Raw genomic sequence first — 14,681 nt, 5'->3', positions numbered from 1 at the left:
GCGGGTAAGTTCTGTCTTCCCGCGTTATTATACGCGGATGATGCCGCACTCATAGCGCGTACACCTGTAGGGCTACAAAATTTGTTCAATCAATCAATCAATCATGCCATTTGTATAGCGCACTACTCACCCGGGAGGGTCTCAAGGCGCTTGGAGGGAGGGGTATGCTACTGCTTGAACAGCCAGGTCTTGAGTTGTTTCCTGAAGGCGAGATGGTCCTGGGTCAGCTGAAGGTGGATGGGGAGGGAGTTCCAAGTCTTGGCAGCCAGGTAAGAGAAGGATCTTCCTCCGGCGGTGGCTCTTCGGATGCGTGGTACGGCTGCGAGGGCGAGTCTGGTGGACCGTAGCTGGCGGGTGAGCGTGTAGAAGGTCAGGCGGTCGTTGAGGTACTTGGGGCCCAGGTCGTGGAGAGACTTGTGTGCGTGGGTGAGGAGCCGGAACGTGATCCTCTTGACGACGGGGAGCCAGTGCAGGTTCCTCAGGTGGCTGGAGATGTGGCTGCGTCGGGCGACATCCAGGGTGAGTCGGGCGGAGGCGTTCTGGATGCGCTGGAGTCTTTTCTGTAGCTTGGCTGTGGTTCCGGCGTAGAGGGCATTTCCGTAGTCCAGACGGCTGGTGACGAGTGCCTGGGTGACAGTCTTCCTGGTCTGGGTCGGGATCCAGCGGAAGATCTTGCGAAGCATACGCAGGGTGTTGAAGCACGATGAGGAGACGGCGTTGACTTGTCTGGTCATCGAGAGGGAGGGGTCCAGGATGAAGCCCAGGTTGCGTGCATGGTCGGTTGGCTTGGGTGCGGTGCCCAGGGCTGGGGGCCACCAGGAGTCATCCCAGGCGGAGGGTGAAGATCTCAGGATGAGGACTTCCGTCTTGTCCGAGTTCAGTTTCAGGCGGCTGTCCTTCATCCACTCGGCGACGTCTTTCATCCCTTCGTGTAGGCAGGTTCTGGCGGTGTCGGGGTCTCTGGTGAGGGTGTCGGGGTCTCTGGTAAGGTGTTAAATGCTTTTTATAAGTTTATGTCCTCTTTGGATCTTAGCGTTAATTATACTAAATCCCATGTCATGGTTGTGGGCACAAAGGGTGGGCAGAGGAAGCTTATGTCACTCCACTGTAATGGGAATAAGTTAACTAGAGTGGCTAAATTCCCATACCTTGGGGTTGTTTTTGATGAAAGTTCTACCTAGCTTCCTCAATTGTCCGAAAAAAGAAATGCGTTTGCACGGTCCACCTCTGCTGTTTTGGGTTTTTCCCGCAAATTGGGGGTAAAGCAGTTACAAGCGGTGTTAAAAGTTTATGACGCAAAATGTGTATCCATAGCTATGTATGGCGCAGATCTATGGGGATTTAAGAACGTTAAGCTGTTGCAGGTTGCAGAGGACAAATTCTTAAAATCTATTTTGCCTGTACCACAATCGACCCCAGATTTTATAGTTCACCAAGAATGTGGGGTGGGATACCTAAAAGATCGGATTGCTTTAGCGCCCCTTTTAAAGTGGATTATGGTCTGGCTGAATTTAGAAGTGGATGTGAATCATGAGATCCTGGTGGATTGTCTCAAGTTGGAACATTGGCAGTCCATACCTTGGCTAAGCTATGTTAGAAAGGTTGCAATCTTACTAGGGCGGCCAGAACTTTTTGACGAACCATCTAAACTGGTTAAAGGTGATATAAACTGGGTCAAGTCAGCTTTTAAATGGCAGAGAGAGATGGATCGAGAGGGCCTTGAATTGAGCAAGCCTACTGTGAGAGCCCTTCAGCTAATTGTATCATCTGACAATGACCTAGAATTATACTTGAAGATTGTTAATAATGCAAACCACAGATTTTTATTAACCAAGTTCAGATTAAATAAAATTCATTTATTAATTTCAGGGCGCCCCTGTTGGACTAAGGCCACAGATTTGAAACTATGCACTTGCAAGGGTTTCTCTATAATGGATACTGCTCACTTCATGTTCTTTTGTGGTTTTTTTAAGGATATCCGGAAAAAATTTATTATACCCATTTTGAAGGATAAAGGGTTCAAACAAGTGAAACCTGCGTTATTATATCTCCAATTGTTGACCAATACGTGGGAAATTTTTAATGTTGCAACTTTTTTAAATATAGCTATGAGACTGAGGAACAAAATAATTAGTTTTAGCTAATATTTGTTTTATAGTGCATATCTTTGTAATCTTTTAATTGAGACAAAATGTGTAGGCTTTTTTTTAAAGTTTTTTATGAAATTGTTGTTTAAATAGGATTATTCGTGTCATATATTTTTTTTCTTCCTTAGTCAATGTGCTGTTCTTGTTAGTTTGCCATATTGCATCTGAATGTGTTTCCCCCTTTCTTTGGGACCCATGTATACTTTTGTGGTTTTTGTTATGAACCGAATAAAGTATTTTGACTGACTGACCCTATCCCGAATTGCTGCTGAGCAGGATGTGGGTAGCGTGGCACTGGTACCACCACCAACGCAGTTAACTACTACACCAACACGACCTACAGCTTCCATATTTTCTCGCCAGAAGGGCCGGCAGGGACCTCCATCTAGCTCAACCTCCATTACCTCAAGTAGTGGTGCTGTAAGTGCACAACAGCGTCATATTCAGCCACATCCATCCTCCACTTCATCTGGCATTGAAAGTAGCACCTCCACCACCAGCAGACATCTCCAGTCCCCAGTTTGGGACTTATTTAGTGTTAGCAAAAAGCCAGAAAACAAACATGGTCGTTTGTTTGATTTGTAAAAGTGTAGTTAGTCGGGGTAAGCTTGGTACCAACTATGGTACCGGAGGCCAGAGAGGTCATTTCCAAAAACTTCACACTATCATTTGGGAGTTGCACCTAAGGAAGATCCGGGAGTACAAAAGTACAACAAATCCAAATGTATCCATTCATATCTGATGATAACGAGGGGCTGATCGTGCAGGGGGGAAGTGAAGAAGCGACAGACATTTTTTCTGGTACACCCAGTACCTCTGGCCGCAGCAATGCAGTGATAGCGCCCAGACCCTCTACCCCTGCAACATCTATGAGACAAACTAAGAGTCTGGGAGAGACACCAATGCGAAAAAGTACATCAATGAGCCTAACTGGTTTGAAGAAGTCTGCATCATCATCATCACGTAAAACGGTCCAGACCACCATTAGAAGCATGTTTTGGTCCGAGGCGTCATTTGAACTAAACCACCCAACGGCACGTCTGTATAACGCAAAGTTGGCTAAAATACTAGAGCTAGACCTTCTCCCTTTTTCTTTCGTGGAAGGGATGGGTTTTCTACAATTTGTGGCAACAGTCTGCCCTAAATGGAATGTTCCTAGCCGGTCCTATTTTGCCAGAGTTGCTGTTCCAGCACTACATCAAGATGTGTTAGAGGTTATTAGCGCAGCTATTCAGAAGAGTGTTGTTCACACTATCCACCTGACAACAGACATGTGGACCAGTTGCCAAGCCCTTGATTACATGTGCATCACTGCACACTGGATCTCTTTTGCAGGGGTTAAAGACAAGTTAAAAGCAGGTGTTGACACAGACACAATTTTTCAAGCTACTCGGAAACATGCAACAGTAGCCATGTTTGCCATGGAGAAATCTCATACTGCACCTAATCTTTTGGAGGAGTTTGACAGGAAGGTCTATGAATTGCTGCATCCAAGAAATTGCATGATTGGTTATGTTTCCACGGATAATGGCAGTAATATAGTTAAGGGCATGCAGCAAGGTGGCTATTTCAGAGTGCCGTGTTTGGCACACAGTATTAACATTGTTGTGCAAGATTTCTTGAAAAAAGAAATCACAGTCTGCAAGTTACTGACCACCTGCCGAAGAATCTGCACACATTTCAGCTATTCTTTTAAGGCCCGGAAGAAGCTGAGGAGCATGCAACATGAACCTAGACTGCCAGTCAAAGGACTCATCCAGGAGGTGGCAACACGTTGGAACTCAACCTTCTACATGCTTGAGCGTCTGTCTGAGGAGTGGGGGGTAATCAATGAGTATGTCTTTGCACTGGGTTCTACTATAAAAGACATGAGGCTAGAGTTGGAGGATTGGAAGCTAGTTGCAAGCCTGACAGACATGCTACGTCCTTTTGAGGTCTTCACGCGTGAAGTCAGCAGGGAGGACTGTTCTTTGGGCAAAGCTATCCCATTGTTGTGCATGCTAGAGCAGCAACTGAAGGTGGTGTCTACAACGTTCCGAGATGATACTGAAAAGCAAGACGCATATCAGTTGGCGGAGAGGTTATTAAGCCGCCTAGTTGACAATGAAAGGCTTAAAAAACATACATACAGAACAACATTACATTTGCGCCACTATTCTGGATCCACGGTACAAAAAGGCCGTGGCCAGCAAAGCATTTATTCCTTTTAATGAAGCAGATGTTTCAAAGTACAAACATTGGCTAGCTCTGTCAGCCAATCGGTTCGAAAAAGAGTGGCAGAAAATTGAAGGAGCCGGCAGAACTGCTACTGAATCAGCAGGCCATCCGGCGTCAAGTTCCACTTCTGAATCTGTGGCCGAAGAGAGTCACTTTCCCTCACAGCCGTTAACGACACCAGCAACCGTATCATCATCCTCACCTGCACCAGGCCCAGCCATAATATTGTCGGAAGCGGATTGGCTAACTCATCAAGGGTTTGCTCGTTCCAGTGATGCAAAGGCCACAGATGGTACGCAAAGTGGAGCAACCTTGAGTCGATGGTGCAGGCCTATCTGGATGACCCAACAGAGGTCTTTGTTAATCAGAACCCATTGCTGTATTGGTATGGGAAAAGGCCTCTATGGCGACTGATCACCAACCTGGCTCTAAATTATTTGTCTTGCCCACTCGCAAGTGTGTCTTCTGAACGTGTTTTCAGTGCTGCTGGTGCCATTGTAACTTCAAAAAGGACCCGCCTCTCGCCCAAAAATGTGGAGAGGTTAACACTGATCAAGATGAATCAGCACTTCATTCCACCAGATTACAAAATACATGAATGCACGCAGGAAGTAGAGGACGCCGACTTAGGTGATGGAAGTTCTTCTCTGTTAGCTGACCTACTCCCGTCTCAATTCATAGAGTTTGAGGACAAGCTCTACTTCCCTGACACCGAGGCCTGAAAATGACTTCCTTTTTTTTTTGTCCTTATTCACTTTTATCCCTGTGTGTCTTTCTTTGTTTTGCAACTTTTGCCACAACAAAACTCTAATCACCTAATCACAGCAAGTCCATCAGCAGCACTGTCTTCATCTTATTTCCTTATTGATTTGAAGGTGCCGCAGTCTGCATTCCTGAGGTTCACAAGTTCACAACTCAATCATGCTCCTCTATCCTCCTCCTCTAGACTCCCCCTATCCATTTCATTCAAGACAGATGGCTGGTTTACACAGAATAAAGAAACTTTGGCTTCGTAGACGAGTCCCCTCAAATGGGACTGGATTTACTGACTACATGCTTGCTGATTGCTGACTGTTACTTCTGAAATTGACATGTGAGACTGCCCTGTGGGCCCTCACTTTCAGAAGAAGATGAGGACAAAAAGTGGAACAGGTAATGAATAATGAGAAGAAGATGGCATACAGTGGACAGCAATGGCGGTCTGGCTCAGATGAAAGCAATTGCTGTTTGTTTGTTGTGCATGAAATGAATCCTATGTCTTCTGTTAGTATTTAATCTTTTACACACTAAATGTAATTCAAGTCTACTCTGCTGTTTTTTTATCTTGTTTAATTCAAATTGTACTTCAACTGCAGGTGCCACTACGTTGCATTTTCTAATATACTAAATGTCCTTGGACTTACTGTTTGCCAATATACCATGATGATTGATTAAATAATATATATTTTTTCTTTACAGTCACTCACTGGGATGGATGGATCATCAGCGTCGGTTTGCGAAAGAACTTTGGCCAATTTGTGAGTGGTAAACAGGTAAACCGGTCTACAACAACTACTACAACAGAACTACATGTCTATCTAGTCGTGGTATGGAGTGGTTGAGGTAGTGTAGTGTTGTTAAGCCAGGCAGAGTCCAGACAGCAGTTCATGTAAAATTGGGGCTATGTGGCCTGCTGCATACAATTAGATATGCTTTGTCTGTCTGTGACAAAGAGCCTAGGTATGCTACATCAGGTTGTTTCACTCAGAGGTGCCTGCCCTGACCGTCTGCATGGCCCTGCCGCATGGGCCAAAAATCCGTTCTGCTCGCGAAATTTGTGGAATTTCGGCGGCAAATTCCCAATCTGCGAAACTTGCGAAATTGCAGAAAATTCACAAATTCTTGAGCGTAACGGATTTTTGGCCCATGCATGTGGCAAGGCCATGCAGACGGTCAAGGCAGGCACCACAGAGTGAAGCAACCTGATGTAGTATACCTAGGTTCTTTGATACAGACAGACAAAGCATACCAGGGGATTAGGGCTGTTTTGGGGGTTCAGTAGGTTTACTAGGGTTTATGGGTTTAATTTGGTAGGGTTCCCGGAGTCTAGGGCTCAGGGCCCGATGCAGGCTCATTCATATTGATATTGGCAAGATTTTAGGGGGGTTTGGCATTTGCTGGTCCAGAATTGGTCGAATTTGCGGGCGCGTGTGTTTGGGTGAGAAGTCGTAAACCTTCCAGCGGATCGTGAGAGTTGGGAATGTCTAATTTTGATTGCAAGTGGTTTGAAGAAAATCCATGGTGGAAAAGGGGTGTTTGGGCCTAGTTTCAGAGAGCGTTTTGGCACGATTTTAACTTAGGCCTCTTTGGGGATAGCAGTATTGCATGTTTTTGGGGGGCTGTTTGGGGGTGTTCTAGATTTTTGGGAGTTGGTTGAGGGATCTGGGAGCACTGCTGGGAATGTCTCATTTTGATTGCAAGTGGTTTGAAGAAAACCCATGGTAGAAAAGGGGTGTTTTGATCCTACTTTCAGAGTGCGTTTTAGCACGATTTTAACTTAGGGTTCTTTGGGGATAGCAGTATTGCATGTTTTTGGGGGGCTGTTTGTGGGTGTTCTAGATTTTTAGGAGTGGGTTGAGGGGTCTGGGAGTACTGCTGGGAAGGTCTAATTTTGATTGCAAGTGGTTTGAAGAAAATCCATGGTGGAAAAGGGGGGTTTGGGCCTAGTTGCAGAGAGCGTTTTGGCACGATTTTAACTTAGGCCTCTTTGGGGATAGCAGTATTGTTTTTGGGAGGGTAATGTGGGGTGTTCTAGATTTGTGGGACTGGGTTGAGGGGTCTGGGAGCACTGCTGGGAAGGTCTAATTTTGTGTCCAAACAGCAGTTTGGTCGTAGGTTAAGGGGAAAGGTGGTTTGGCCCTGTTTCTAAGGTGCATTTCGGCCCTTAGGCTAACATTGCCGGTAATGTGTTATTGCAGATGTCACTGGAGACAACTCTTCTGGCACTTTACGCAGCTGTAGTGTAGGAAAAGCACTATACATTTACCCAACGAGGTAGCACTTACTGGATTAGCCAGTAGAAAGTACTCCACTAATAGGTATGCAAATCGCCAAAAAATCTGCGGGAAAATCCGCAAATTTGCAGTTTTTGGGTGATTTCCCGCAAATTCGCGGACCACAGATCTGCACAATTCGCCCATACTTACTAATTACTATCCTTGAAAAGGAGACTCAGAGTACGCACTATCAAAATGATGCTTGTATGTAATACTGTCGCCTCTGAAACTGAAAGTGTTATTTTTGCACTACACAGCGTACCTTATTTTTTTTTCTCCATGGTGTTCCATCAACAATTACAGGGCGGCTTTTACCCTGTGCGATTGGAAAAACGATTAACTCAGGCTTACTATTGGCGATCCGCAATTTCGCATCCCCCAGGCAGGCAGTGGACAGTGTGTCTGGTCACCAAGATTGATCGACGGAGCGTCGGATGGAATGGAGGAGTACCACGAATAAGAGGAATGGCTGGATGCACTCAACTTCCCAAATTCAACAGGACAACTACAACATACAGTTACAGTATCCTCTTCACTTCTCCTTATCTTTTAAATAATGTTATTGTTGTGAACTTCTATGAGTGTGACTCTGTGCATTTGTTTGCTCTCTGCTTCAAATTCATCCCTCCAGTCATTGTATACATTTTTGTTTGCTATTTTTAAAACTAATTTCATGTACTAAGTTTTGTTTATTCTCTCTGAGAGCAGATAGGCAAGTGAAATTGCGTAATTACTGCCCGGCTGAAGACGGCTGTAATGCCAGAAACCGATCCTGGGAAGCTTGATTCCGGTCCAGGGAAGACATGGCTTGGCAGTTCGGGCTGGACTGTTCCCCTGAGGCACAGGGTCAGACTGATTTGCATATGGCCATGTCTGAACTGGGGTGGCGGAGTGAGCTAAAGAACGGTGATGGATTAAACCCAGATCAGTTGACTGGGGGTGAGTGTTTGTATTGTCAACGCTCCGTCCATCATCCCCTTTGGTTTTTCTTTGTTCGCCCTAAGTTGGCAGGGTATGCTCAGACGTGAGTCCCTTGCTCACTTTGCCACTGGATTCAAGCAAGCCCGGCTGAAGACGGCTGTAATGCCAGAAACCGGTCCTGGGAAGCTTGATTCCGGTCCAGGGAAGACATGGCTTGGCAGTTCGGGCTGGACTGTTCCCCTGAGGCACAGGGTCAGACTGATTTGCATATGGCCATGTCTGAACTGGGGTGGCGCAGTGAGCTAAAGAACGGTGATGGATTAAACCCAGATCAGTTGACTGGGGGTGAGTGTTTGTATTGTCAACGCTCCGTCCATCATCCCCTTTGGTTTTTCTTTGTTCGCCCTAAGTTGGCAGGGTATGCTCAGACGTGAGTCCCTTGCTCACTTTGCCACTGGATTCAAGCAAGCCCGGCTGAAGACGGCTGTAATGCCAGAAACCGGTCCTGGGAAGCTTGATTCCAGTCCAGGGATGACATGGCTTGGCAGTTCGGGCTGGACTGTTCCCCTGAGGCACAGGGTCAGACTGATTTGCATATGGCCATGTCTGAACTGGGGTGGCGGAGTGAGCTAAAGAACGGTGATGGATTAAACCCAGATCAGTTGACTGGGGGTGAGTGTTTGTATTGTCAACGCTCCGTCCATCATCCCCTTTGGTTTTTCTTTGTTCGCCCTAAGATGTCAGGGTATGCTCAGACGTGAGTCCCTTGCTCACTTTGCCACTGGATTCAAGCAAGCCCGGCTGAAGATGGCTGTAATGCCAGAAACCGGTCCTGGGAAGCTTGATTCCGGTCCAGGGAAGACATGGCTTGGCAGTTCGGGCTGGACTGTTCCCCTGAGGCACAGGGTCAGACTGATTTGCATATGGCCATGTCTGAACTGGGGTGGCGGAGTGAGCTAAAGAACGGTGATGGATTAAACCCAGATCAGTTGACTGGGGGTGAGTGTTTGTATTGTCAACGCTCCGTCCATCATCCCCTTTGGTTTTTCTTTGTTCGCCCTAAGTTGGCAGGGTATGCTCAGACGTGAGTCCCTTGCTCACTTTGCCACTGGATTCAAGCAAGCCCGGCTGAAGACGGCTGTAATGCCAGAAACCGGTCCTGGGAAGCTTGATTCCGGTCCAGGGAAGACATGGCTTGGCAGTTCGGGCTGGACTGTTCCCCTGAGGCACAGGGTCAGACTGATTTGCATATGGCCATGTCTGAACTGGGGTGGCGGAGTGAGCTAAAGAACGGTGATGGATTAAACCCAGATCAGTTGACTGGGGGTGAGTGTTTGTATTGTCAAAGCTCCGTCCATCATCCCCTTTGGTTTTTCTTTGTTCGCCCTAAGTTGGCAGGGTATGCTCAGACGTGAGTCCCTTGCTCACTTTGCCACTGGATTCAAGCAAGCCCTGCTGAAGACGGCTTTTATGCCAGAAACCGGTCCTGGGAAGCTTGATTCCGGTCCAGGGAAGACATGGCTTGGCAGTTCGGGCTGGACTGTTCCCCTGAGGCACAGGGTCAGACTGATTTGCATATGGCCATGTCTGAACTGGGGTGGCGCAGTGAGCTAAAGAACGGTGATGGATTAAACCCAGATCAGTTGACTGGGGGTGAGTGTTTGTATTGTCAACGCTCCGTCCATCATCCCCTTTGGTTTTTCTTTGTTCGCCCTAAGTTGGCAGGGTATGCTCAGACGTGAGTCCCTTGCTCACTTTGCCACTGGATTCAAGCAAGCCCGGCTGAAGACGGCTGTAATGCCAGAAACCGGTCCTGGGAAGCTTGATTCCGGTCCAGGGATGACATGGCTTGGCAGTTCGGGCTGGACTGTTCCCCTGAGGCACAGGGTCAGACTGATTTGCATATGGCCATGTCTGAACTGGGGTGGCGGAGTGAGCTAAAGAACGGTGATGGATTAAACCCAGATCAGTTGACTGGGGGTGAGTGTTTGTATTGTCAACGCTCCGTCCATCATCCCCTTTGGTTTTTCTTTGTTCGCCCTAAGATGGCAGGGTATGCTCAGACGTGAGTCCCTTGCTCACTTTGCCACTGGATTCAAGCAAGCCCGGCTGAAGATGGCTGTAATGCCAGAAACCGGTCCTGGGAAGCTTGATTCCGGTCCAGGGAAGACATGGCTTGGCAGTTCGGGCTGGACTGTTCCCCTGAGGCACAGGGTCAGACTGATTTGCATATGGCCATGTCTGAACTGGGGTGGCGGAGTGAGCTAAAGAACGGTGATGGATTAAACCCAGATCAGTTGACTGGGGGTGAGTGTTTGTATTGTCAACGCTCCGTCCATCATCCCCTTCGGTTTTTCTTTGTTCGCCCTAAGTTGGCAGGGTATGCTCAGACGTGAGTCCCTTGCTCACTTTGCCACTGGATTCAAGCAAGCCCGGCTGAAGACGGCTGTAATGCCAGAAACCGGTCCTGGGAAGCTTGATTCCGGTCCAGGGAAGACATGGCTTGGCAGTTCGGGCTGGACTGTTCCCCTGAGGCACAGGGTCAGACTGATTTGCATATGGCCATGTCTGAACTGGGGTGGCGGAGTGAGCTAAAGAACGGTGATGGAATAAACCCAGATCAGTTGACTGGGGGTGAGTGTTTGTATTGTCAACGCTCCGTCCATCATCCCCTTTGGTTTTTCTTTGTTCGCCCTAAGTTGGCAGGGTATGCTCAGACGTGAGTCCCTTGCTCACTTTGCCACTGGATTCAAGCAAGCCCTGCTGAAGACGGCTGTAATGCCAGAAACCGGTCCTGGGAAGCTTGATTCCGGTCCAGGGAAGACATGGCTTGGCAGTTCGGGCTGGACTGTTCCCCTGAGGCACAGGGTCAGACTGATTTGCATATGGCCATGTCTGAACTGGGGTGGCGGAGTGAGCTAAAGAACGGTGATGGATTAAACCCAGATCAGTTGACTGGGGGTGAGTGTTTGTATTGTCAACGTTCCGTCCATCATCCCGTTTGGTTTTTCTTTGTTCGCCCTAAGTTGGCAGGGTATGCTCAGACGTGAGTCCCTTGCTCACTTTGCCACTGGATTCAAGCAAGCCCGGCGGAAGACGGCTGTAATGCCAGAAACCGGTCCTGGGAAGCTTGATTCCGGTCCAGGGAAGACATGGCTTGGCAGTTCGGGCTGGACTGTTCCCCTGAGGCACAGGGTCAGACTGACTTGCATATGGCCATGTCTGAACTGGGGTGGCGGAGTGAGCTAAAGAACGGTGATGGATTAAACCCAGATCAGTTGACTGGGGGTGAGTGTTTGTATTGTCAACGCTCCGTCCATCATCCCCTTTGGTTTTTCTATGTTCGCCCTAAGTTGGCAGGGCATTCTCAGACGTGAGTCCCTTGCTCTCTTTGCCACTGGATTCAAGCAAGCCCGGCTGAAGACGGCTGTAATGCCAGAAACCGGTCCTGGGAAGCTTGATTCCGGTCCAGGGAAGACATGGCTTGGCAGTTCGGGCTGGACTGTTCCCCTGAGGCACAGGGTCAGACTGATTTGCATATGGCCATGTCTGAACTGGGGTGGCGGAGTGAGCTAAAGAACGGTGATGGATTAAACCCAGATCAGTTGACTGGGGGTGAGTGTTTGTATTGTCAACGCTCCGTCCATCATCCCCTTTGGTTTTTCTTTGTTCGCCCTAAGTTGGCAGGGTATGCTCAGACGTGAGTCACTTGCTCACTTTGCCACTGGATTCAAGCAAGCCCGGCTGAAGACGGCTGTAATGCCAGAAACCGGTCCTGGGAAGCTTGATTCCGGTCCAGGGAAGACATGGCTTGGCAGTTCGAGCTGGACTGTTCCCCTGAGGCACAGGGTCAGGCTGATTTGCATATGGCCATGTCTGAACTGGGGTGGCGGAGTGAGCTAAAGAACGGTGATGGATTAAACCCAGATCAGTTGACTGGGGGTGAGTGTTTGTATTGTCAACGCTCCGTCCTTCATCCCCTTTGGTTTTTCTATGTTCGCCCTAAGTTGGCAGGGTATGCTCAGACGTGAGTCCCTTGCTCACTTTGCCACTGGATTCAAGCAAGCCCGGCTGAAGACGGCTGTAATTCCAGAAACCGGTCCTGGGAAGCTTGATTCCGGTCCAGGGAAGACATGGCTTGGCAGTTCGGGCTGGACTGTTCCCCTGAGGCACAGGGTCAGACTGATTTGCATATGGCCATGTCTGAACTGGGGTGGCGGAGTGAGCTAAAGAACGGTGATGGATTAAACCCAGATCAGTTGACTGGGGGTGAGTGTTTGTATTGTCAACGCTCCGTCCATCATCCCCTTTGGTTTTTCTTTGTTCGCCCTAAGTTGGCAGGGTATGCTCAGACGTGAGGCCCTTGCTCACTTTGCCACTGGATTCAAGCAAGCCCGGCTGAAGACGGCTGTAATGCCAAAAACCGGTCCTGGGAAGCTTTATTCCGGTCCAGGGAAGACATGGCTTGGCAGTTCGGGCTGGACTGTTAACCTGAGGCACAAGGTCAGACTGATTTCCATGTGGCCATGTCTGAACTGGGGTGGCGGAGTGAGCTAAAGAGCGGTGATGGATTAAACCCAGATCAGTTGACTGGGGGTGAGTGTTTGTATTGTCAACGCTCCGTCCATCATCCCCTTTGGTTTTTCTTTGTTCGCCCTAAGTTGGCAGGGTATGCTCAGACGTGAGTCCCTTGCTCACTTTGCCACTGGATTCAAGCAAGCCCGGCTGAAGACGGCTGTAATGCCAGAAACCGGTCCTGGGAATCTTGATTCCGGTCCAGGGAAGACATGGCTTGGCAGTTCGGGCTGGACTGTTCCCCTGAGGCACAGGGTCAGACTGATTTGCATATGGCCATGTCTGAACTGGGGTGGCGGAGTGAGCTAAAGAACGGTGATGGATTAAACCCAGATCAGTTGACTGGGGGTGAGTGTTTGTATTGTCAACGCTCCGTCCGTCATCCCCTTTGGTTTTTCTTTGTTCGCCCTAAGTTGGCAGGGTATGCTCAGACGTGAGTCCCTTGATCACTTTGCCACTGGATTCAAGCAAGCCCGGCTGAAGACTGCTGTAATGCCAGAAACCGGTCCTGGGAAGCTTGATTCCGGTCGAGGGAAGACATGGTTTGGCAGTTCGGGCTGGACTGTTCCCCTGAGACACAGGGTCAGACTGATTTGCATATGGCCATGTCTGAACTGGGGTGGCGGAGTGAGCTAAAGAACGGTGATGGATTAAACCCAGATCAGCTGACTGGGGGTGAGTGTTTGTATTGTCAACGCTCCGTCCATCATCCCCTTTGGTTTTTCTTTGTTGACCCTAAGTTGGCAGGGTATGCTCAGACGTGAGTCCCTTGCTCACTTTGCCATTGGATTCAAGAAAGCCCGGCTGAAGACGGCTGTAATGCCAGAAACCGGTCCTGGGAAGCTTGATTCCGGTCCAGGGAAGACATGGCTTGGCAGTTCGGGCTGTACTGTTCCCCTGAGGCACAGGGTCAGACTGATTTGCATATGGCCATGTCTGAACTGGGGTGGCAGAGTGAGCTAAAGAACGGTGATGGATTAAACCCAGTGTGAGAAGTTGGCCTGATATATGATGCTCACTAGTTCTAGTGATCACCTTGTATCATGCCAAGCAACCCTTATGGTGCAGGTTGTAAAGTCAACCTTATAGACAAGCTATCCTAGGGGTAGCATGGACTAAGCAGTCTTAGGCTAAACTCTGTAAAGGCATGTGAAGCAAGCTGTTTTACCATACACAATCCCTTGAATACCAAATGAAAGGACACCACACAGATATATATTGAAAATATATATAGATTTATTACTACAAATATCCCTGATACTCTTTATGAGCACAGAAGCAAATGCGTTAAAACAGAACACAGTTTAAATACACAAAAGTTGCACAATATGGATGAGCCCTAGGGGCCACCTAAACCATATACTAAAATAGTGGTATAAGAACCACTATGGGGAAAGTGAAGAGGCCTAGGGCCTGGGGAATCGCTGGAGCTGTTCGGGACTAGCAGTGAAGAAGTCGGGAAAGGCCTGCGGGACTCGTGAGCAGTGCAGAAAGTGCACGCTTTACCAATGCAATATCAATGGTGCGTAAAAAGTACAAAGTTAGTTAGAAAGGAACCTTCCGAGTGACCTAGAAAGCTGAAACTTGAGACACAGACACTAGAGGTGTGTACCAGTGTGGGAACACAGGCGGAGCTGAGTTACCTCACCCACAGGAAGCGGGTGCATAGGGTCGAAGTAGTGTCGGGTTTCGTCACGCAGGTCGATGGTGCTTGGAGCTGAAGATGCTGCAGGCGGCTCGATGTGAAGAGTTCCGGTGGATCCAAGGGTGGATCTGAAGAGGTGAA

The sequence above is a fragment of the Lissotriton helveticus genome, chromosome 2_1, assembly GCF_964261635.1.
Source record: "Lissotriton helveticus chromosome 2_1, aLisHel1.1, whole genome shotgun sequence".
Lineage (NCBI taxonomy): Eukaryota > Metazoa > Chordata > Amphibia > Caudata > Salamandridae > Lissotriton > Lissotriton helveticus.
This window is presented reverse-complemented; position numbering follows the sequence as displayed.